Here is a 22,172-nt window from a genome sequence, read left to right as displayed (position 1 = left end):
GAGGATTTTGAAGAGAGAGCACTGGAATCAGCAGCCGTCAAACCAACTGTATTTTGGAGGCATGTAGACAATACTTTCACAGTGTTGCCTCATGGAGTAAATTGGAGTTTTTACATCAACTTAACTCCATTCAAAAGAGCATTCAGGTCTCTACAGAAACGAATAAAGATGGTTTTCTGCCTTTGCTCTGTGAGGCATTTACTTTATCAGAGCCCACTAACACAAGTTTGTATTTGCAGTAATTGAGTTGATGTCACCCATTGCAAACTATGAGTCTTTTAAGACTTGCACACACAGTTCCAGACCTATAAAAATTGCTTAAATAATTCACCCATCTAAAAACCATTGTTCAGAGAAATTGGATATTATGGCTCTCAAATTAATAGGACACTGTAAGTTAAGGCAAAAACCTGGAAGCAGATAAAAAGGATAGTGTGTCAGCAGAATCACTAACTTGTCTTTCCTTTGTTGATTAGATTTACTTTCATTCCAATTGGCAATGTTTCATTCAAGATAGATATAATCCTCCAGAAGTTTCAGGTTAAACTGGTTTTCTACCCCCTGGGGCCAGTGAAGGATGGTTTGTTGTCACAGAAGACTGGAATCTACAAAATGCCTTGCCAGTATGGTACATCCTATGTTGGTCAGACTATGTGCCCCAGGCAAGAACACTGCAGTGAACATGAATACTGCACTGAACATCGATGCTGCTCCTGCCTTGCGCAAACAACCAACAACCAAGTCTGCTATTGCTGAACATTGTATCTTCCATTGGATATTCAATGGCATAAGATAAATTTATAATTTTAGCCATAGCAACAGTAATTTGGGACTCCATTGTTAAAGAATCTGTGGGAAAATTTGATGAACCATGATAATGGTTGCTGATTTGATAATGTGTAGACCCCATCATTTCCACCATTTTCACCACCTAAAGAAGGCAGAGTACACCAATGGCTATGATGAGCAAACACAAGCAGACATTTTTTTACAAATGTCTGCTTCTGTCTGTGTATGTGCGGATGGATATGTGTGTGTGTGCGAGTGTATACCTGCCCTTTTGTCCCCTTAAGGTAAGTCTTTCCACTCCCAGGATTGGAATGACTCCTTACCCTCTCCCTTAAAACCCACATCCTTTCATCTTTCCCTCCCCTTCCCTCTTTCCCGAAGAAGCAACCGTCGGTTGCGAAAGCTTGAATTTTGTGTGTATGTTTGTGTTTGTTTGTGTGTCTATCGACCTGCCAGCGCTTTTGTTTGGTAAGTCACATCATCTTTGTTTTTAGATATATTTTTCCCATGTGGTATGTTTCCCTCTATTATAAACATATTAAATAATTTACATATCTTTGTGAATCACCTTGTGTATTAGTTAATTGTCTCTTAACTGTATTTATCATATTTATTTATTATATGCTTGTATTACACATGTGAATTATTATTCCAGGACATAGTATATATTTTTGTTTTATCTCAGGACAAAAATCTAGACAAATGTTGTAATGATCAGTGTTCAGAGGTGTAATGAGCTATTACTTATGTGCCCTTTATTTTGTATAATAACCATATGTCAAAACTATAGAATAAATAAAATTAATGATAACCCTCTCACAATATACAAATGAAATAAGATTTTAAACAAAACATAACCAAATTACACAGACAATTTGTAGATAACATTTTCTGTCTTTTTTTATAAAGTTACAAGCAACTGAAATTAACATTTTGATTTTTTAAATTGAAATATTTCTTGCTTTCTCCAATTTTCTTCCCATTAAAGGAGTACAGCATATGGCTCAAGATTTAAATATTTAGATGGTTGTTTTGCTGATCTAATTATTATTTCTTCTGTCATTGATCATTATGATGAATCTATCATTGATAGTAAAATTGATATGTTTTAGATAAAGCACGGAAACTTATATTTTAGATACAATTTAAACAGTAAACACAATGAAGAGAAATACATCTGCTTGTGTTACATATCTGTGGACGATGGCTACTGGCATACAGCAAAGGTAGGTCTAACCAAGTTACATCTATGATAGCATTAAAAAATTTGGTGTCTACAAATCATCTTCACACTGCACTATAAATTAAATTATAGTTTAATGGAAATTTTAGGTTTCACGTTATGGTTCATCATCTGTTCTTCAGATAGATGATGGTGAATTCACATGACATAATCAGACGTTACTTTTCGAGGGTCATCAGTGGCTGATAATTGATAAAAAGGATGGTGTGCATGCTGGAGGAAGAGCAGAGTTTACAGGCATGAACTTGTTGGAAATTTATGGCGATTACAGAAATGGTAAGTGTTCAGCAAACTCACAATATTAAATTGTCATCCATTTATATTTCATTGTTCTCTTTGCATTTGTTCCTGTTGTCAATCCATTTCCACAACCAACACAAAGTTCCTGGATTAATTAGCTAGAGTACCATGTGCATCACTCAATGGGGCATTTCTGAGCACAGATCTTTACTACAGTTTTCTATTTGTTTTCACAAGTCGATTTCCATGTAAAATTTAATCATAATGCTATTATGAGTCCAAATTAAATATTATTTCTTTGAGCTGGTTTATGTTTCACCAAACTGTGTCATTCTTTTTAATGTATGTTAATTTTGGGCAGTTACAGACAATGTTACTGTAGCTCACATTTTTATATCAGGAATCTTGATTGTCAACAAATATGAATGTTGCTTAGAAGTGCACATGGTGCTGGCTTCAAAAATCATTTGAAAGTGATAATATAAACTATTTGTGATAGGCTAGGAGAAAACTTAGAATTCCACAATTATTTATAAATTCAATCTAAATATGTACAGACAAATCACAGCTTCAGTCTAAAAGTTAAATTTTTTATTACAAATGGCTCCAGTGCCCGTTCTGGTGTCACACAGCGGCACTCTGTCACCATTTCTCTTTACCATAATAATAGAAAAAGTGCTCTGTTAAATTAGATACCTGTATAAGGTCATTCCATTAGTCCAATATTGGCTAGTGTTCATGACATAATTCTCGTAAGAGACATTGAAAGAGAAATTAAGTTCCCACACAAGAAGCTTAACTGAAGTCCTCAGAGGAACTGGTTTATAGTTCAGTGTCAACAAAACAAAATATTTAGTCATACAGTGTAGTTTTTCATGGTTGGTGTTTACTACAGTTAAAACTTTCAGTCTGGGAGATGGTAGTTAATGTCTACAACAATTCCTGACATTTTGCCTCCAATGGCAGGAGACATTTTCAGAGGTAAAACAGCAACTGCATGAAGAGCTCAAGAGTCCCCTGCATTTATAGAGCTGTATAGACATCACCACCATTCGTCACAGGCTGCCAATTGCATCATTATCTCTGCCTGGCCCCATTGCTACTCAGTCCAAGAACAGAGAAAGCCAGAGCTATTAAGGAATGTGGAAAGTTTCCCTCCTTTTTATTAATAAGATTATGGATTGCTTCAGGAATCTGTTGGCCAACCATGTGGCTGAAATTATCTTTAGACTCACCAAGAAGATAAAAGAATACTTCAGAATGGAAAAAGATATATGACACCCACTAGGGGCACATAGGATAGAAAATCAATGTAGGTTTGGACAACTATTTGCTGGAAATACAAAAAGAAGTCATAACACCAGCTTAGCTCAACAGATATGACACGCACTAGTGGCACATAGGATGTAAAATCAATGTAGGTTTGGACAACTATATGCTGGAAACACAAGAAGAAATCTTAACACAAGCTTAGCTCAACACAAAAGTAATTGTCATTTGAAACATATTTGGTTGGTGCCTAAGTTTGTGGCATTTTTGTTTTCATGTTGGTATTCTGGTTTCTATGAATTTATCAGTTAATTGTCCTTCTTTATTTGTAATTCACTGTTGCTATTTGTGTTTAGATATTGTCCTTTTACCATCTGGAAATAGTGAGAGAAACTGTGGATGCTATAAAATTGAGTTCCAAGTGGATAAATTGGAACATTTCCAACATATTCTTCTGTTTGAATTCGGTAGAGGGATGACCACAGCAGAGGCAGCCAGAAACATTTGTGCCACGTATGAGGATAATTTCATTAATAGTTTTCTCATTTTAAGGAGGATAATTTAGACATTAGTGACTCTCCACATTCAGGAAGACCTTCAGGGCTTGATGAAGATTGTTTAAATGTGCTATACCTCAATGATCCATGTCATTGTGCTCAAGAACTGACAAATGTGATGAACTGTGATCATTCCACCATCATACAACACTTGCATGCAGTGGAGAAGGATGAAAAATCAGGTGCATGAGTATTGCTCTATGCCAAAATCATTAACATCAATGGGAGGCCTTATGTGCATCTCTGCTTTTTCATCATCAATTGACTCAAGAACAGTGTCAACCATTCCTATCCTGTATAATTACTGGTGGTGAGAAATGGTGTCTTTATGCTTACAACAGGAAAAGAAAGAAATGGTTGATCCCAAACACAGCCCATACAAAGACTTGTGCACATGCATAAAAGATAATGTTATGCATCTGGTGGAAAAAAGACTGTGTGTTGCACTACAAATTGCTTCACCAAATTTCTGACATTTATTGTCAACAACTGAGATGTTTTGTAGACTCAGTCCAAGAACAACAACCAGGAAGACTGCGTGAAGTGCTGTTACTCCATGATAACACACACCCATATTCTGCTAGACTGACAAAAAACACTATACTGGAGTTGAGTTCGGAAGTCATTCCAGCTTATTCACCTGATATTGTGCCCTCAGTTTTCACCTTTTCCACTCTCTATCAAACAACTTTCAAGAAACTTCCTTTCCATATGAAAATGTACTCCGAACTTGGCTTGATGGTTTCTTCACCTCACAATTATTACAGTCGCGGGATCAAAAATTTACTCCAGCATTGGCAGACTGTCGTAAATAGTGAAGGAAACATATTATTGATGATTGAAGTCTCTGTTATATGTATCTTATGGAAAAACTCTATGGACTTATGCACCAATATAATACTTACAAATTGTCCATACCATAACATGTTGACTGATGTGTAAACCACAACATAAAATCCAGTGAGATGAGCATTTTAGCAAAGATGGACTATGATGCACACATGTAAAAAGAGACCAGAGAGATTCACAAGCACTATAATAATTTCAATGGGAGAGATGAAGGTGTTAAGATAGATAAAATATAGATATTGGCATTGTACCAACAGTAGTTTATTTTTAATCAAAAACAGTGGGGACAGCCAAAGAGAATCACACAGTCAGAATCACATGACAAATGGTGGTGCCCTATATGCATCCTTATAAATGTGGGGTATCCTCAACCTCTCAATGCAGTTACCATTATGTCGGCAAATATGCCTACTGCCATCAGGAATAGTTTTATACATCAACCATGTCCTCTCAGCCTGGCATTATTAACTGTAATAGACAATGACCATGAAAACCTACATTGTTTGATTAAACACCTCTACAGGGAGGATATGTCAAAACTGGTTGAGCAGGGAGAGTACAAGAAGAAAGCTCAACAACTGTGTATGCTCACTTTCCTGTTTTGCAGTTGAGATACCTAGACAGTTCTGAAGTTTCTGGTGGTGAAGATGATGTTTTTTTCAACATAAACATGACATATTTACAACTATATGAAACTAGTGATGTTATGAGAGCAGATCTATCAAACACAGTGAGAACTGGTGGCCACTAGCAGTAAGCTGTTACATTTCTATTTATGTATCAGTAATGGAATGTAGTGTTATGACTGGATTGAGGTTGATGGCGTAACGGTAAGGACTGTTAAAGTTAGTGCAGATGTGTCAACAAATAGAAGTGGAAGTTGCAGAATAACAGATCAGGAACATAAATTACTGATAATTCTCAAATGCTTATTAACGTGCCTTGCACAGAACTGACTAAACATGAAAGTTCAGTTCTCTCCAAAGAAGGTAATTTTATTTGAATCTGTCTGTTTTCACAACAGTTTGCTGATGAAATTAGGACAGAAATGGCTAGAATATTATGTAAATGTAGGTCTCCTACAGTATTTATCATAAGTGAAAAGGAAGGATCTTTGGAATATCAGTGTGCATAATAACATCATTAGCTTTACCACTACAGAGGTAATGCCACAGCTGTGATGAAGAGTGAGGATTATTATAAGAAGATTAGTGATCATTTGGATTCAACTACTTATAAAAAGATTCAGAAAGATTCTACAGTGAAAGTTTTAAAAATTACCCATCAACTGGTAAAATCATTTGTTGCTCTTTGGACAATAAAAAACAACTGTGAAGGACAGATGCTCATACACACAAACTATATGGCTTATCAAAACTCTACAATCCAAAGGCTTTTTTTTAGACCTATTGTGAGTGCTAAGGCTCTCCCTTTAACAAAGTGGCCAGATGTCTAGCTTCATCTGCACATGATTATATTTGTACAGTTGCCAGTTATATTAAAAACTCAGTGCCTTTTTTTGAAACATTAAAAGACATGAAATTGGGAAAGAGTGATATTCTTGTCAGCTTTGATATCATGTCATTTACAACCATTTCTTTGAACAAAGCTATTTCATATATGGAAAATATTTTTCCAACTGATACAGTAGCTTCATTTAGACACTATATCACTTCAACTTATTCCAAGTATAGCATTGAATTTTGTGAGAAAATTGACTGGGTAGCCATGGGCAGCCCTGTTAGTCCATGTTATTAACAATTTGTATATGAAGATTTTCAAACAGGCACTGCAGACAGCCAATAAAAGACCTTCTAAGTGGTACTGCTGTGTGGGTAGAATGGACACACAGTGAAGAAAAGTTGACTGTCTTCTTGGTACACCTCAATAACATCAGCCCAAAAATTCTACTTAAAATAGACAAAGAGAGCAATGGGGAACTTAATTTTCTGGATATAGCTATGATCAAACAATTGGATGGACTTATGGCTATAAAGTGTACAGGAAAGCTACACACACTGATCGATAACCATGTGAGGAATCCAACCATCGCCAAAGACAAAAAAGAAGGGACCAGAGTTAATAAAATTTGTGAGCCAGTTTATTTACAAAATGAGCTGAATTACTTACAGTCATCTTTCAGGAAAAATGGTTACAAAAGGATGTGGATTAAGTACTCCAACCAAGAAGAGGAATACTACAGAGCAATGGTCACCATCTGGAAAAGTTTCATTCCCATTTATTAACAAAATTATATACTGCACCAGGAAACTGTTGGCCAGTTATGTGGTTTAAATTATCTTTAGACCCACCAAGAAGATAAAAGAATATTTAGATCAGCAAAAGATTTATGGCATCCGCTAGTGACACGTGCACTCCGTCTTCAGGCTACAAGTGGCCCATCGGGACCAACCGACTGCTGTATCATCCTCATTTGAGGACGCAAATTGGAGGAGCGTGTGGAGTGACACCTGGTGGTGCATGAAATTCCATGTAGTTGGGAGCAATTATACATTGGAACTACAAAAAGAAATATTAACACCCACTTAGCTGAACACAAAAGTAACTGCCCTTTGGGACATATGGACGACTGGGGTGGAGCAGATCGTGTCTCCAGAGATGTAAACCACGAAATAAAGTTAAGTGAGATAAATGTTTTAACAAAGACAATGGGTTTTCATACTCACATGTACAGAGGGACCATAGAGAATTGCAAGCAATGTTATAGTTTTAATACAAAAGAAGATGGTATGAAGTAAGATTATGTGACTGTTATGTTGGCTTTTCACCAGCAGAATGACAATCAATTACTCTACTTTTAATGAAGAACAATGACACCAGTCTGAAACAATTATGCAGCCATCATCATGTGATGAATGGCTGCACCCAGTATGCAGCTTTATAAAAAGCGAGGATCCCTCGAGCCCATATTACTGTTGCCTGTTTACCTCTGTAGATGTCTCGCACACTCAGAGACAAAACATCAGGGAATAGTCTTACATAATGATCATAGCTTCTCTACCTGGAAGTGTTAACATATTCAACCCTGTTATCTCCCCTCTTCAAAATCAAAGGCGACCTGACGATTTTCTAGCAAATTTAAAGAATAATTACATAATAATGAAACAACATAGAGACACATGTCTAGCATCATTTTAAACCCTATACTTTATAGATAAGGAAATATGCTTGATTATATGTGTGTCACATCAGTACTGTGTAATGGGACACCCTCCTCTAACATTAGCTTTTTTAAGAAACAACCGATACCATTTATACTATCGATTCTTGTATAGGTGAACGTTATCTCAATTGTTTAATTAAAAGGATTTCATTTGATTTTGCATATGATGTATTCAATTTCCGGCTAAAATGTATAAAAGGAAATTAATTTATTACATGTGTGCAGATAAAATTATTGTTCTTTTGGAAATATTTGAAACAGAAATTTCGGGCATACTTAAAATTCATATTATTAATTGTACAATCTTACACAAATTATTAAATTTATTTCTATACTCATTTATAAAATAATGGCATAACTTGGTGCAGATCCTTCTTTTGTCAAGAAAGTTTGTGAATGCTTTGGAATATTGTGAGTACCGCAGAATGTATTAGTCGTGGGGATGGAGATCAACAATAACAATTTAATTTGGAATATTAAGCAGATATTGTAAACACAGTATGATATTTAACAATGTGACAAAGAATAAAATTCAAGAAATGCACAGGCAAATCTTCATCAGTTATTTAGTCATCAGGAACCCTCAACGTTAAAACAAAATTTCAGCTGCAAGAATATACCCCTAGACGCAAGACTTGGAGCCAACAACAAGAGATAAAATGAAGATAAGTAAAAAGTTTCTTTTGTATATCTTACACCTCATGAAAATGTTGAAAATAATGAAATGACTGAAAGAAATTTAATGGTGATGTGTGGGAGGGTAAGATTACAACTGCCACATTAGCATTGCCAAAAACACAGCTAGCGTCTGAGCATATTCAGTAAAGGAACATTTGTAAATCAACTCCTGCTGAATTTAATGGACAAAATATGAACTAATACAGCTATCCTCCAACTGGCTGTCATGTTGCATGCAGAGAAACACATTGCAGTGACTGAAAAAGCTGTGCCTGTATGGGACACAGGTGCCATCCACATGGCCAATACATGCATGCCTTCATGGCATATGGGCATAGTGGTGAATGTGTTGATTGTAGTTAAATATTTGGTGTTAACCTATAATTCAAAAGATAATGATGACTTGAAAGTCCATACTGAAACAAGGGAACAAGTGTGTGAATTTGGATATTAGAGAACCTTCTGCAATGTAGCTTATAATGTTGAAGATCAAGAAATTTATAATTCAAAACTCAGCCACGCCACCCAGCCACTATGCGTCTGAGGTATGACTTTTGAGGTTCATTTATTGAGGTTCTAATGATTGTACCACAATGGTCTATAATGCCCTTGCCAAAAATCACAGTACCTGTTTGCACACCTTATACCGTTTGACATAAATACATATTCTCTGTAAGCATCCCTAAACTGATGCAATAATTCTTCCATATTAGGTTTATAATTCCACAATTCTTCCAACACTAAAACAGCTGTGGAATAATTAATCTGTAGACCAATATAGAAAGGATTGGTACCTTGAAACAACCTATTTTTAACTTTACACTCTGTTTCAAGATCTGTCCAAGACTTAACTTTACTTATATTAGCACTTTGCTGTGGCTTAGAATATTTTAAAAACTTAAACCTATTTGTCTAGTATATTTACACCAAGGTACACCTGATGCATTCTGCGGATTCAAATCAAAAGCTCCCATTTTGTTACTACATGCTATACGCACTTTCTCCAATGTGCCCTGGTCTTCAAATATCTTCTTGTTAGCTTTATCATCAACAGTTAGCCGTTCTGTCCTAACATTAACTCTATACACATATGTTACAATTTTATTAATAATTACAGACCCATATTTGTTACTAAAAATTTAAATTCATAAGTATTATCATAATGCTGAAGTGTTCCAAAATTCTTCACCTTCTCATCACGCTTCTCAACAGCAGCCATTTTACTATACTCAAAGCGTACACCATCTGTTTGAGTGAACTCAGTGCATTGTCAACTATGATGTGCATAATAGATTAAATATAGTGGGAAACGGTGGCATGTCCAAGTTTCTTGAAAATTTTACAACAGGACATTCTTGGACAACATTCTTTGGACAACATTTTTCTGGAGAAAGAAGCTCTTTGGTGTGGGTGAATTGCCCCAGAACGTAATTCTGTCACATATAACAGAGTGAGAGGACCCAAATTAAGTACATTTTGTGATACTGATACCTCCACTAAGTTAGATTATCCTAACCACAAGAGTAGCCAAGGACAATCTTGCTACAGTCCAGATGACATTATGGTCTCAGGTAACTTTGCTATCTAAGTGGAGGCTTAAGCATTGCAGCAGTGTACCCTTTGTATTTACTAACTGCCACGTGCAATTGGTATCTCCTGTAGGATTTTATGATCAGAGCTGGATTAGATTTTTCGCAGGTTTACTGGCAGGGAATTTAGTTCAACTCACATTACGTGTTCTAGGACTAATTTGTTGATGTCAGCCTCTATATATGCGGAATGTTTATGTTTTACTGCAGTGCTAATATCTGTAAACATACAGTATCCCTGGAGCCAAAAGTGTCAGAAAAGCTGTAAAAAAACAGCTTTACAAGATAACACAAATTAAAAGTAAATGTGTAAATAACATGATTGTTTCATAACAAAAAGATGACCACCATTTATGCTCCAAAATGCCATGAGGACCAGTAATGAGGACCAGTATCATACCAGCTGTAAGGAGTACACTTGTCAATGGCAAATTGGCAAAATGTGCTTCTCATGTATAAATAAATACATAGTGCAGCAAAAAACTAATACTTAAAATAAAATAATAGCTACTGGGAGTTCTATGGACAAGGTGGGCAGGTTCTGGAGTCACAGTGGTCTTCAACACACCAACACAGCAGGCACATACATGCAACCCTGCTCGCTCTGGTGATGCACCATGTGTTGCCTCCATTATTCAGTAACATAAGACATTATTAAAACTCACTTATGCAGAACTACCCACAAAAGTCAAATACAATAACAGACACAAAGTTCATACACCTTCTCCCATTAAGACCTTCTGCCAAACCCAACCATACATTATGTCGGCTGGAGGACTAAGCTGATGTCATAAAGTTTTGGGACACTAGAATTTCTGCTACTCCTTATCCTCAGTGTGTGCTCATTAAACTGACATTCCATTTAAAAGATCCTGTAATTCTTCACCACTTGCATTAAACATAGCAACCTCATCAGTGAATCTTTCATTGATTTTCCTTCATGCTGAATTTTAATCCCTCTTTTGAACCTTCCTTTTATTTCTGTCATTCGTTCTTCAATGTATAGATTTAACAGTATGGTCAGAAAACTGTGTCTGTGCCTTATACCCTTTCTAGTTCTTGGTTCCTGTACATATTGTATATTTCCTATCTTTCCCTATTAGCTTATTCCTATTTTTTTCAAAATTTTGAACATTTTGAGTCATTTTAAATTATTGATCACTTTTTCTAGTACAACAAGTCCTATGAACCTGTCGTGAGTTTTCTTAGGTCTTTCTTCCATTATCAAGTGCAATATCAAGACTGCCTCCTGTGTGCCTTTGCCTCTCCAAAAGCCAAACAGACATTCAGTTTTCTTTTTCATTTGCTGCATATTACTCTTCTCAGCAACTGGGGTGCATAAGTTGTTAAGATGACTGTGTGATAATTCTTGCAACCATATGTCCTTGCTGCCTTCATAATTTGTGTGGATGATATTTTTCCAAAACTTTGACGGTACATCTCCAGTCTCATAGATTCTGAATACAATTTGAAAAATCATTTGGTTGCCACTACCCCAATGATATTGGGAATTCTAAAATTCCTTCTGCTTTATCTAATTGCAAGTCTTACAAAGCTCTGTTAAACCCTGACTAATACTGGATCCCCTATGTCTTCCATATCAACACTCATTTCTTCATCTGTTACATCACCAGTTATGTTGTCATCCTCATAAAGGCCATCAATGTACTCTTTCCCACTATCTGCCCTCTCCATTGCACTTAACAGTGAGGTTCCTTTTACTCTCTTAATGTTGAGCTCTCCTTTTAATTTCACCGAAGCCTGTTTTGACCTTTCTGTATGCTGTATCAGTCCATCCTAAGTCTACGTCTTGTTTCCTTTTTTTTCTTCTTTTTTTATTCCTTTGCATTTTTTCTGCAGAAATTTATGTTGGCTTCCCTGCACTTCCTATTTCTACATCTACATCAACATAACAGGTGTTATAACATGAAGATTACAAAACAAAGACATAACACCAAGAAAACATCACAAATCAACAATTAACTTGGTTTCACCTGCACCTGTTATATGCCACCAGATAACTTCACTGTCACACTCACCTCAATAGACTTCCTAAGTGACATATTGCTGTATCCTCATCTTTCCCTGGTATATTTGGACTCTTCCTTTTGTCAATCAATTGAAGTATTTCTTCTGTTATTTTCCTTGCACCCTCATTTGACTGTCAAATTTCTGCGATTGCCTATTTTAGGGAAGTCCATTCCTCCTCAACTGAGCTGCCTGTTGAGGTACTTATTATCATAGTACCTAGTCCTTAGAGACCTTCTCATCATTCCTCAGTACATCAGTACCCTACTTCTTCTCACACTGATCATTCTGGATGATGCTCTTAAACTTCAGTCTACTCTTCATCACTACTAAATTGTGATCCAAGTCTATATATCTGCTTCTGGGAAAGCCTTACAGTCTAATATCTGACCTGTGTTTCCAGACAGTTTCCAGGTGTACCTCACCCTCTGGTGATTTTTGAACATTAAGTTTGCTATTACTACCTTAACAAACAATGGAAAGTCATGGATGGAAAAACGACAATATTATGAAAAGGATGGATTGCTACTTACCATATAGAGAAGATATTGAGTTGCAGACAGCACAATGAAAACACTTAATGTAATGCTTCTCATCCTGTCTGTTAAAGTCTTCACTGATGACCCGAGGTTCTGGGCAACTGCTTTGAACTCTACCCATTTTCATAAACCTCCCCAGTCCTTTTCCTTCGTCCCTCTTCCTTCCCCTTCAATCCTTCTGCCAGAAGAAGGAGCCAATTCTCTGAATGCTTACCAACTGTAACACATTTTATATTTGTGTTCTCCTGCCATCGCTTGGTGAGTAGATTTTTTTACCTTTACAATTACATTATATTTTGGAAGAAATTGTTATTTAAAATAAAAAGACTGCTATACTTTTAAGAATTAGTGAAAAAGACCAATAAAAAGGTGTTAGCATGTGGATGTAATGTGCTGGTCCAGTCTCTTCTGTACCTAAGGTCCATCACCGTTCTCTTTGGATCCCTACGTAATTCGGTGTTCTCCGGTAGACACGATCGAACAACGGAGGAGTGGTACTCAAGTGTCAACTTTAGGTTACAATATCTCCCGATGTAATTAACATTTTACAATGCAACAAACGGCACTGATTACGTATTTGTGTATATGTTCAGATGTACTAACAAAACTAATGGGGTTTCATTTAAAAAAACGTAGGTTTGTGTTAAAAATATACTTCCGTGCATTTTTTTATGGTTTGTGTTAACCAGTTACACTAGCCCCTCTCCTCACGTTCGGTCTGTGGAATCGATTCGTCAGTATTTGATGTGGTTTACGAAATATATCCAGTGGTAACGTTAGGTGACTCACCCTGTGTAAAGGAGTTGATACTGCATGGATACGGCCCCTCTGATTCATATGCTAACAGAAGTACTGCATACCTTGGTTTTATTGTATCAATTCAAGGCCTAAAAATATTACATGGTTCACTGATCAGCAGTCCCACTCCAAAACTTAGTTCTAATAAGCTGTTATAAGACCATGGCAATGTTAGCAATAATCCCACTGGTACTCAGTTCAAAGCTACCTACAAAAAATTGCTCATCCATTAGCAGGTAGGAGGTTCAGAATTCGCAACTTGCTTGGACACCATGGTTTCTTCTGTTCTAAATGTATCTTCAGCACAGGGTGCAGTGAAAACAAATCCATTTTTATGTACACACTGCAATGCTGAAAATCCCAAATGTTGAAGCAGCATCTCAAGAGTAGTCTTATTATATGCCATGTGCCTGCTTTGATTTGCTGTCAAAGTATGTAAGGAATGTTGTTTGTGTAGCAGGATTCATTGTACTCATATGTAAGTTGTGGAAAACAATATATTGTACCAAATGTAAAACTCCTTTACATGGAGTATTAGAAAGTAAGACTGAAATCTTCACTAGAAACATTATGGTGGGTTTAGTGACATCCTTCAGTACTGGGTTCAAATTTGGCTGCTGCTTATATTTTGAATAAAAGATCTTTGCCAATGATGACCTAAGATTTCTAGTATAAAGAGTCACCCTCATTCTGCCAATGGCATTGTGAAAGAGGGCAGTGTAGGGGACAGGTCTCAGGGCAACAATTATGTATAATATGAGTATGCAGAAAGCAGCTTTCATCAGAAACACAAAAGACCTCCATCCTGCCCTCCAACGAGCTCACATTTGACACCACTGAAGTCACAGATGGCGGTGGTTTGGAGTCATGTCGAACACAATAGTCTTCCCTCTCAGTACTGCCACATGACCGTCGGAGCCCGCTCTTCTTGCAACTGTACTTTGTCATGACCACTGCTGCCAGAAGTCATGTACAGTGGCTACATTCCTGCCAAGTCCCTCCTGCAGTATCACAGAAGGAACATCCAGCCCCTCGTAACTGTATTACTCAACCTCATTCAAACTCTGTTAGGTATTGATAATGTCATCTTAATGCCTTAAAGGCATTCTTGACTAACATCAATTCACCACATGAAATCTCAAAGGTACCTAATGCTCATGGCCATTACAGCATTTGAAGAAAAATTAATTTGCATTCTCATAGTAATGCTGCTAGTGCACTCTGGTGTGACTGGTGTGAAATTTAAATATACAACATCTTTCAGCTGTAGGAACACACCTACAAACTTTTGTTTATATCACGCAACTCCTCCTAGGTGTTGCAATTTTTTTCCTGTCAGTGTATTATCTCCCCCCCCCCCCCCCCCCCCATGAACCATGGACCTTGCCATTGGTGGGGAGGCTTGCATGCCTCAGCGATGCAGATAGCCATACCGTAGGTACAACCACGACAGAGGGGTATCTGTTGAGAGGCCAGACAAACATGTGGTTCCTGAAGAGGGGTAGCAGCCTTTTCAGTAGTTGCAAGGGCAACAGTCTGGATGATTGACTGATCTGGCCTTGTAACAATAACCAAAACGGCCTTGCTGTGCTGGTACTGTGAACGTCTGAAAGCAAGAGGAAACTACAGCCGTAATTTTTCCTGAGGGCATGCAGCTTTACTGTATGATTAAATGATGATGGCGTCCTCTTGGGTAAAATAGTCCAAAGTTAAAATAGTCCCCCATTCGGATCTCCGGGCGGGGACTACTCAAGAGGATGTCGTTATCAGGAGAAATAAAACTGGCGTTCTACGGATCGGAGTGTGGAATGTCAGATCCCTTAATCGGGCAGGTAGGTTAGAAAATTTAAAAAGGGACATGGACAGGTTAAAGTTAGATATAGTGGGAATTAGTGAAGTTCAGTGGCAGGAGGAACAAGACTTCTGGTCAGGTGACTACAGGGTTATAAACACAAAATCAAATAGGGGTAATGCAGGAGTAGGTTTAATAATGAATAGGAAAATAGGAATGCGGGTAAGCTACTACAAACAGCATAGTGAATGCATTATTGTGGCCAAAATAGATATGAAGCCCACACCTACTACAGTAGTACAAGTTTATATGCCAACTAGCTCTGCAGATGATGAAGAAATTGAAGAAATGTATGATGAAATAAAAGAAATTATTAAGATAGTGAAGGGAGATGAAAATTTAATAGTCATGGGTGATGGGAATTCGAGTGTAGGAAAAGGCAGAGTAGGAAACGTAGTAGGTGGATATGGATTGGGGCTAAGAAATGAAAAAGGAAGCCCCCTGGTAGAATTTTACACAGAGCACAACTTAATCATAGCTAACATTTGGTTTAAGAATCATGAAAGAAGGTTGTATACATGGAAGAACCCTGGAGATACTAAAAGGTATCAGATAGATTATATAATGGTAAGACAGAGATTTAAGAACCAGGTTTTAGATTGTAAGACATTTCCAGGGGCAGATGCGGACTCTGACCACAATCTATTGGTTATGACCTGTAGATTAAAACTGAAGAAACTGCAAAAAGGTGGGAATTTAAGGAGATGGGACCTGGGTAAACTGAAAGAACCAGAGGTTGTACAGAGTTTCAGGAAGACCATAAGGGAACAATTGACAGGAATGGGGGAAAGAAATACAGTAGAAGAAGAATGGGTAGCTTTGAGGGATGAAGTAGTGAAGGCAGCAGAGGATCAAGTAGGTAAAAAGACGAGGGCTAGTAGAAATCCTTGGATAACACAAGAAATATTGAATTTAATTGATGAAAGGAGAAAATATAAAAATGCAATAAATGAAGCAGGCAAAAAGGAATACAAACGTCTCAACACTGAGATCGACAGGAAGTGCGAAATGGCTAAGAAGGGATGGCTAGAGGACAAATGTAAGGATGTAGAGGCTTATCTCACTAAGGGTAAGATAGATACTGCCTACAGGAAAATTGAAGAGACCTTTGGATATAAGAGAACCACTTGTATGAACATCAAGAGCTCAGATGGAAACCCAGTTCTAAGCAAAGAAGGGAAAGCAGAAAGGTGGAAGGAGTATATAGAGGGCGATGTACTTGAGGACAATATTATGGAAAAGGAAGAGGACATAGATGAAGATGAAATGGGAGATACAATACTGCGTGAAGAGTTTGACACAGCACTGAAAGACCTAAGTTGAAACAACCCCCCCCCCCTCCCCCGGAGTAGACAACATTCCATTGGAACTACTGACAGCCTTGGGAGAGCCAGTCCTGACAAAACTCTACCATCTGGTGAGCAAGATATATGTAACAGTTGAAATACCCTCAGACTTCAAGAAGAATATAATAATTCCAATCCCAAAGAAGACAGATGTGAAAATTACTGAACTATCAGTTTAATAAGTCACAGCTGTAAAATACTAAGGCAAATTCTTTTCAGACAAATGGAAAAACTGGTAGAAGCCGACCTTGGGGAAGATCAGTTTGGATTCCGTAGAAATGTTGGAACACATGAGGCAATACTGACCTTACACGTTATCTTAGAAGAAAGATTAAGGAAAGGCAAACCTACATTTCTAGCACTTGTTGACTTAGAGAAAGCTTTTGACAATGTTGACTGGAACACTCACTTTCAAATTCTAAAGGTGGCAGGGGTAAAATACAGGGAGTGAAAGGCTATTTACAATTTGTACAGAAACCAGATGGCAGTTATAAGAGTCGAGGGACATGAAAGGGAAGCAGTGGTTGGGTAGGGAGTAAGACAGGGTTGTAGCCTCTCCCCGGTGTTATTCAATCTGTGTATTGAGCAGTTGGGAAGGGAGTAAGACAGGGTTGTAGCCTCTCCCCGGTGTTATTCAATCTGTGTATTGAGCTTGCAATAAAGGAAACAAAAGTAAAATTCAGAGTAGGTATTAAAATCCATGGAGAAGAAATAAAAACTTTGAGGTTCGCCAATGACATTGCAATTCTGTCAGAGACAGCAAAGGACTTGGAAGAGCAGTTGAATGGAATGGACAGTGTCTTGAGAGGAGTATATAAGATGAACATCAACAAAAGCAAAACGAGGATAATGGAATGTAGTAGAATTAAGTCGGGTGATGCTGAGGAAATTAGATTAGGAAGTGAGACACTTAAAGTAGTAAAGGAGTTTTTCTATTTGGGGAGCAAAATAACTGATGATGGTCAAAGTAGAGAGGATATAAAATTTAGACTGGCAATGGGAAGGAAAGCGTTTCTGAAGAAGAGAAATTTGTTAACATCAAGTATAGATTTAAGTGTCGGGAAGTCTTTTCTGAAAGTATTTGTATGGAGTGTAGCCATGTATGGAAGTGAAACATGGACTATAAATAGTTTGGACAAGAAGAAAATAGAAGCTTTCGAAATGTGGTGCTACAGAAGAATGCTGAAGATTAGATGGGTAGATCACATAACTAATGAGGAAGTATTGAATAGGATTGGGGAGAAGAGAAATTTGTGACACAACTTGACCAGAAGAAGGGATCGGTTGGTAGGACATGTTCCGAGGCATCAAGGGGTCACCAATTTAGTATTGGAGGACAGCGTGGAGGGTAAAAATCGTAGAGGGAGACCAAGAGGTGAATAGACTAAGCAGATTCAGAGGGATGTAGGTTGCAGTAGGTACTGGGAGATGAAGAAGCTTGCACAGGATAGAGTAGCATGTAGAGCTGCATCAAACCAGTCTCAGGACTGAAGACCACAACAACAACAACAACAGTGTATTATTCAGCTTCATCCAGCAATGGCGAAATATAGCCAGCTGTTTGCATTGACAGAGATGATTTCTAGCCTTTTGCTAACAGATTCCTACTGTTAAAGCGATTGAAAATGTCATTCATCAATCTTATAAACCCAATTGTTGGTTCACAGTCTATAAAGTATTCTAGCTGTAAATATTTGTCAAGTAATTCAATGGCAATATTAAACTTTTACCCAATGTCTGTGCAGCAATTCTGGCATTCATTTTATGATGATACTGCTGAACATATTTTATCCTTACCTTTTTAGCAACATCTGCTTTTACATATGTAATCTACAGGTGGCCACATGGTGCATCGTGGAGGATATCTTGTACCACTTCCACTACCACTCATTCCCTTTTCTATTTCACTCACAAACAAAGCAAGGAAAAATAGACTGTCTATATGCTTCTATATGAGCCCCAATTTCTCTTATTTTGTCTTTAAGACCCTAACACAAAATATATGTTGGCAACAGTAAAATCATTCTGCAATCAGTGTCTTCACTCTTTGCTTATGATGTAATGTCAATACACAAACCCATTCAAAGTTATTCCCATTGCCATAAAAATTTTGTCTTTAGTTAGTTAGTTTCATCTTCCAAGGATCATTCCCACTATAAATCATAATGATATGGAATGGGTCATTCTGCATTCCAGTAACAAATTAATTTGTAAATATGGCTACATGCTGACAGTTTACAATTTTGAATATACAGTTGTGAGTTAGTTAATCCCACCCATCTTCTTTTACACATTCTATGTAATAGAAGGCATTGTCAAGAAGAAAATTTTGCAGCTTGTTTTAAAATTTTACTTTGCTGCCCATCAGATGTTTTTATATCACTGGATAAGTGATAAAAAATTTTGGTCATAGTGTTGTGCATCCCTGTTTTGTGCTGAAGTCAACCACAATGTGTCATATTGGTAATGAACATCATTTTTTCTTGTGGTATTGTAATTATGTACCTCATTGTCACTTTTGAACTGCAGTGGATTGTTTATAACAAACTTCATGAGAGAATAAATGTGCTGTGAAGCAGTAGTCAACATGACTAACTCCATAAGCAGATGTCTACAAGGTGATCATAAGTGAGCACCATGTTATTCCATATGCCATTATTGAATGATAATATACAAAATATGTCAACTTACTGATCTGTCTCACCCCCAAAGATTTGAAATGATTCTGAGTGCATATATGGTTGAACTAGGTTGTTGTATTAGTTCCAAAACGTGTTTTTTCCAGTTAAAATTCTCATCACTACAGACACCTGAGAATTTTGCAGTTTTCACCCTATTTATCATTTCCTCAGCTTGTGTTATTACACTTATCATTGGTGTAGTATCCCTATATGTGCAGAACTGCATATGGTGTGCCTTTTTAAACTGAAGATAAGACCATTCACAAAAAACCAGCCAATGGTACTTTGAAGAACATTGTTTACCATTCCTTCTGTTGCTTTATGTCTGCTTGGATTGATTACAAAACTAGTGTCATCTATAAAATGAACTAATTCTGCTTTCTATATATTAGATTATTTAGGTATAATAACAGACGTAAGGTTGAGCCTTTGGGAATCCCATACTTGCCTGCCGGGATGGCCGAGCGGTTCTAGGTGCCACAGTGTGGAACCACGCGACCGCTACGGTCGCCGATTCGAATCCTGCCTCATGCATTGATGTCTGTGATTTCCTTAGGTTAGCTAGGTTAAGTAGTTCTAAATTCTAGGGGACTGATGACCTCAGAAGTTAAGTCCCATAGTGCTCAGAGCCATTTGATTCATTTGAAATCCCATACTTGATTTCTTCCCAGTGAGAGTAATGTCCTCACACTACATGGGTTGAATTACTAAGTACAGCTTTCTGCATTCTTTTGGTTAGATGTGACATTATTCAATGGTTGACTGCACCATCAGTCTCATAAAACACCACTTTCAACAAATATAAAAAGTCAGTTGTCAGCTGCACAAGAAAACTTTTATTTGATTCACTTAACCAGTCTCAACCGTTTAAACTGTCATCTTCAAAAGTGAAATTGGCTCAAATCATTGGTAAGCCAACATTGAGATAAGCATTGGATGGTAGTGTCCATTGCTACAGAATCAGTAAAATAGAATGACATCATTAAAAACATAATATATGTTCAATGAGTAGCACACAATTAACCATCAAATCTCACATCACCCTTCGTATGTGTGGCGATAATCAAACAGTATACTCTATCAAGTAGTTTCTTGCCTTTTTCGCTGAATTACTGGCTTTTTATTGTCAGAGTGATTGCTGCTTCCTTGCTGTTCCATCTTGTCTGTGTCCATGGATGTGTCAGTAATATTTAAAATGCTGATGGGTACTGTGCTCTCGTTTGACCACTGTTTGTGCACTTTAATAACTCAGACATATCAGTTGGCAGCATCTGAAAGCAATACAACCACTACTGTAGCACATGTATCCAAACCTGCAAACTGTTATTCACTCTACCTGTTTTGTAGATCTCATTATCGAGTGAATCCTTCATTGATGCAGAGTAAGATTACAACAAAACAGAATTAACTGTTAGAAACTAAATTTTTTCACAGCACAGTGGTTGAAACACATATGTATGCATGTGCAAGGAGTCCCTGAGGCCCTGCCTGTATTTTAAATTGTTCTCTTTCCATATCTTCATTTTTTCAGAGTTGAATATATTTGTTTCAGATTTATCGACAGAATAAAATGCTCATGAGCTATACTAAAAAAACCTGGTGGCCTGAGTGATATTTTATTCATTTTTTAAAGAATTCTTAGCATTAATTTTTATCAGTTACAATCACTTAGATACAGCATATACAAATAATTGTATTAATTTGTGTATTCTGCATGTTATAAGCATTGTTAATTCAGTTCCTTGAATTACAACTTGTGTCAAGTAAGATGCACAAAAAGTGCCTGTTATATTCTTTATAGATGTTTTTACCCTTCATACATATCATGGTGCTTTCCTTATGTTTGTTGTATGGACAATATTTGTACCATTTTCTCTTTCCTGATACAGGTAATAGGTCCAGTGATGAGACATCCTTTTGCACATCATATCTATTGATGGCATCAGCTCTTTTCTTTGGGAGATTAGGGATCTGAATTTGAAGCTCCATTAGAGGTCTTACTATTTCCTGTACTAAATTTTTTAGGAACAAACACCTTCTATTGATTCTTCTACTATGGTATGTTGAATGTCAGGAAGAAAATAAAATGTCACTATTCATTGCTGCAACGTGTATCAGTATCATTCATAATGAAAATTGCGATCTCCGTTTTTGTCTCTTACACTAAAATTGAACCTTTTGCTCCATTTTATTTACTCCACCCTTTGTGGTGTTTAGAACTTTCTTACATCTGATTTTTGTATGATTTTGAATGATGTCTTTCTCATGGTTGTGCAAATGTGAACTACAGATTTTTTATTTCTTTTTGTGAACATAACTCACCACTGTGATTTCACCTCTAAAGGCAAATAATGAGGAATGCATTGCTCTTGAGGTGGATGGTCTCATCTCATTGGAGATTGCTGGTTTATTTTATTTGATTGTCCCCACCTCTATAATTTGCGTCTGAAAGATCTCTTTTGCCAGCTGAATACTAGTGAAGAAGTTGTCAACAGTAATATTTCTGGATGATCCTTGTAAACTATTAGCA

The 22,172-nt window shown here is 37.0% G+C and overlaps 1 pseudogene; it reads left to right on the top strand.

Annotated features, from left to right (window-relative positions):
- The window catches only part of LOC126278797 (neural-cadherin-like), a 217,978-nt pseudogene that overhangs the window by 184,052 nt on the left and 11,754 nt on the right, over positions 1-22,172 (top strand).

Source organism: Schistocerca gregaria, chromosome 6 (assembly GCF_023897955.1).
Source record: "Schistocerca gregaria isolate iqSchGreg1 chromosome 6, iqSchGreg1.2, whole genome shotgun sequence".
Classification (NCBI taxonomy): domain Eukaryota; kingdom Metazoa; phylum Arthropoda; class Insecta; order Orthoptera; family Acrididae; genus Schistocerca; species Schistocerca gregaria.
Note: the sequence above shows the minus strand (reverse complement) of the source record. Positions and strands in the feature narration are given on the sequence as shown.